The sequence below is a fragment of the Haliotis cracherodii genome, unplaced genomic scaffold (assembly GCF_022045235.1).
Source record: "Haliotis cracherodii isolate W230 unplaced genomic scaffold, xgHalCrac1.p SCAF_2, whole genome shotgun sequence".
Taxonomy (NCBI): domain Eukaryota; kingdom Metazoa; phylum Mollusca; class Gastropoda; order Lepetellida; family Haliotidae; genus Haliotis; species Haliotis cracherodii.
The window spans coordinates 48,293,044-48,297,668 of NW_027266275.1; the positions used below are offsets into that span (position 1 = coordinate 48,293,044).

The 4,625-nt window shown below is 40.5% G+C and overlaps 1 pseudogene; it reads right to left on the reverse strand.

Annotated features, from left to right (window-relative positions):
* Positions 1–3,805: 3,805 nt before the first annotated feature.
* LOC139468813 (uncharacterized) lies at positions 3,806–4,415 on the reverse strand (annotated as a pseudogene).
* Between the last annotated feature and the right edge of the window lie 210 nt (positions 4,416–4,625).

Here is a 4,625-nt window from a genome sequence, read left to right on the forward strand (position 1 = left end):
GCCTGGACGTCAGTCAGCCTGCGTACCGCTCAGTGCCGTATGGCAAGCCGTTTTCACATTTATTACGTAATTACAGATATCTTCAATTCTTTTAAAGATATCGGTATTTTATTTAAAGATATCAATAATGTTTTTAAGATATCAAAAAATAATTAAAGATATCTTAAATTCATTTCTGATATCCATAATACAATTATTGATATCTTAAAATGTTACAGTGATATCAACAAATAAGTTTGTGACATCTCTAAATGTATTTAAGATATCATTAAACAATTACCACCCTACTATACATAAATATATTAGAAATAAATTCAAGATATCTTAAATTCAATTCAAGATATCTTAAAATAAGTTATACATATCCACAAATGCATTTCAGATATCTTTAATTCAATTAGAGATATCTTTATTTCAATTAGAGATATCTTTAATTCAATTCAAAATATCATTAATTCTGACCGTTACTGATATCAAAAATCCAATTAAAGATATCATTAATAATTTTAATGATATCTTTATATCAATTATTGATATCAGTTATCTAATTTAGTAATATGAATGAATTACACGAATTATTCCAGTCCCCAAAATGGCGGGAAATGACTTACAGATATCTTCAAATACTTCCTGTCTGGCTACATATCCGTAAATTCTTCCGGTTCCAATATGGCGGCAAACCATGCCCAACTTGTGCAGGAGCTTGTCTCAACAGCACGCCAAGCAATTCGCGGAGGAGTTGAGTCCGATACTGACAATGACAGCAGTGAGCAATTTCAAAACATGGTCTCAGTAGTGAGAAGAAGTTTTTCAAGATCAGGCACAAGTATTGACGGTAAGTCATAATATTAACGATAAGAAGAGACGATATATTTTTTACACACAATACAAACTTATTTGCAAGTGCTCTGGTCACTTTATAGTAATTAAGCGGCAAACAGAAACCACACATTTATGTTAGCTGGACAGTATAGATATAGTCACTATCAAAGGGGATAAACTTGCTGAACGTTTGTTTCAATATTCTTGTACTTTGTAACTGTAAGTCTAGAGCAATGTCGAATATGGAAAAATAAGATTACGCCCTGGATGCCAGAGGGACATATATGTCCACCCTCTAAATCCCTCACTTTGAAGTCGAATAAACTTGAAAATACATCACCCACACAGTTACACTTCACAGTTTTGAATAAGGTGGGAAATTTCCTGTTCTGTGATATCATCCACTGACACTTTAGGCCAAGCAAAAGTACTGAAAATAACCTCTCAAAATTAAGTACATCGTAAATGTCGCCATTTTTTACACATTATTAAATCAACAGTCACAGCGTTATTTACAGCATGTTTTGAAACGTAAATTTCGGATATTTACTCGGAGAAATGGATTTCCAAAATAGCATATCAGTGACCACGGGTATTATTCTGACTTTTATGAAATCACCAATGATCATTCCAACCCTAGAATCGTTTCGAATGTTTTGAAAAATACCCAAACACGAACGCCGAAGTGAACTTTCCGCCATATTGGATAGTGTTTACAAAATCACGTTTCAGGTACACCCGTTATAGGACGCCTGTAACATCAGTATATTTCAAACTTAGCTGCGATACATACATCTTTTGAATTGCTAATACATTTTAGAATCAAATGTCTTATGATCTTTGTCACCAATATAAAGTGCCTAGAGGAAATTTAAGCAAAAAAGGGTAGGTGTAAAGCGAAGCTGTGCTCAAAAAACTGCAACATAGCAAAATTCAGATTTTACTCAGTGTAGCATTTTCTCCTATTTTGAGCTATCCATTCGTCTATTCGTTCAAGATATTGGCTCAACATTTTCAGAATATGCATGGGAAGAGAATTGTGGGAAGAATTATGGAATTTAAAACAGATACATGGCATTGCACAGAAATTGTCAAAGTTACCATCCTGTATGACACCATGACTGACGAAAAATCACGCACAACGACAACGGTATTTATAGGAATTTCTGACTATTTCCGTTGGTCTCAAAGAATCATATAACAACAAATAACAGCACAAAGATTGTCAGAATGTTTCTGATTACTTACATGTCACATTTATGTATACACGACCCCTGAATCAACGAAAGTCCCCTCGTAAAATCCCGCGTACTGTTGACAGTGAACACGCCATTTTGTAAAGTCGGTCACCGATAGTCATATGTTACACGTCAACATTGTGTACATATTTGGTAATTTCTTTGAGGCGAAGGTCCTTACCCCCTGGATGTCAGAGGGACATATATGTCCACCCTCTACAACCCTCACTTTGAAGTCGAATAAACTTGAAAATACATCACCATCACAGTTACACTTCACAGTTTTGAATAAGGCGGGAAATTTCCCATTCTGTCATATACTCCACTGACACTATAGGCCAAGCAACAGTACTGAAAATAACCACTGAAAATTAGGTACATCGTAAATGTTGCCATTTTTACACATTATTAAATCAACAGTCACGGCGTTATTTACAGCATGTTTTGAAATGTAAGTTTCGGATATTTACTCGGAGAAATGGATTTCCAAAATAGCATATCAGTGACCACGGGTATTATTCTGACTTTTTATGAAGTCACCAATGATCATTCCAACCCTAGAATCATTTCGAATGTTTTGAAAAATACCCAAACACGAACGCCGAAGTGAACTTTCCGCCATATTGGATAGTGTTTACAAAATCACGTTTCAGGTACACCCGTTATGAAACGCCTGTAACATCAGTATATTTCAAACTTAGCTGCGATACATACATCTTTGAATTGCTCATACATTTTAGAATCAAATGTCTTATGATCTTTGTCACCAATATAAAGTGCCTAGAGGAAATTTAAGCAAAAAAGGTTAGGTGTAAAACGAATGCTGTGCTCAAAAAACTGCAACAAAGCAAAATTCAGATTGTACACGTGTAGCATTGTCTCCTATTTTGAGCTATCCATTCGTCTATTCGTTCAAGATATTGGCTCAACATTTTCGGAATATGCATGGGAAGAGAATTGTGGGAGGAATTATGGAATTTAAACCAGATACATTGCATTGCACAGAAATTGTCAAAGTTACCATCCTGTATGACGCCATGACTGACGAAAAATCACGCACAACGACAACGGTATTTATAGGAATTTCTGACTATTTCTGTTGGTCTCAAAGAATCATATAACAGTAGTTAGGTACATCAGTGCTGAACCACTCAGGATTGTGGAACCAAGATGGTGGCACATCCGTTTCCGGTCACGTGACCTGCGCAGTGCATGATGGGTACTTGCGCGTGATGGGTACCAAGATGGCGGCGCTTCCGTTTCCGGTGGCGTGCGCCTCCAAGAGGGCGGCACTTCCGTTTCCGGTGGCGAACGCCTCCAAGAGGGCTTTGCCTCCGTTTCCGGGGAGAAGGAGGGGGAAACCCGGAGAAGCGCCCGTAAAAGGTGAACGGGATCGACATGGAAAGAAGCGCGTCAAACATCGTTTGTTGTTGTTGTTGTTGTTGTTGTTGTTGTTCTAAACATAGACGGGGTGGCGGTGGTGAAGGGAGGGAGGGAGGGAGGGAGGGAGGGAGGAGGAGACGGGTTCATGGTTTGGTTTGGAGGGTCGTCAAAGCAAAGGAGGAATGTTATCTTTCGGGAGAGATGGGTGGCCCTGAAAAGGGCCGTTGGAAAACAAACTGGAAACTGGAAACTGGAAACGACAGGAAACGGCAGGAACACTGGAACACTGGAACACTGGAACACTGGAAAAACTGCAAACGATGGGACACTGGTAAAAACAGTGGGGCAGCATGGCCCATGCGTTAGTCACTTTGTTCAGATGATCTATCTTCTTCATCCTCTACTTCCATCTCATCCTCGGACTGAAGGTGTCGTCGGCGCTTTGAAGCGTGCTTTCTTGAGAGGCTTCTGACCCGTTTTCTTTTCTCTACACGAGGTGTGATGCCCGCACGGAGTTGTGCGAGGCATTCTTTTAGGTCGAGGACATCGACGTGCATGTCTTCGATGAGATGAACCACTTGTGTCACGGGTGTCACGGGTGTCATGGGTGCCACGGATGCCACGGGTGTCGATGTGGATGGTGTTGCTAACGTTTTCTTTCGACTGGGTTCTGGGCAATCTGCAGCGAAATGACCCAGGGCTCGACAGTTGTAACAGCGGTCCAGGCGATGGGGAGTCTTCTTTCGACTGGGTTCTGGGCAATCTGCAGCGAAATGACCCATGGCTTCACAGTTGTAACAGGGACCCAGGTTCCGATTCTCCTGCTTCTCTTGACTGTTCATCTTCGGACAGACATAGTGACGGTGACCTTGAGTGTTACACTCGAGGCATGTCACTTCAGGGCAGTACAGGTAACTGTGACTGTCGGTCTGGCACTTCATACAACTGTGTCGATGGCATGATGGGTTTCATAGAATGTAGTGTGTGTGTGAGTGGCTTCGCTCTTGTTTTGTTTTTATAGGAGAGCCACTGACACCATGGTTCCTGATTGGTTCCCCAGGCCGCACCCCCGATTGGTTCGTTTCGGTGCCTAGTCTGCACCTCGGTTTTCCAAAACGGACCGACCCCTGTGTTTCTTTTCCATAGGAAATGGATTTTACCATGGGAGAGAAAGCACAACCC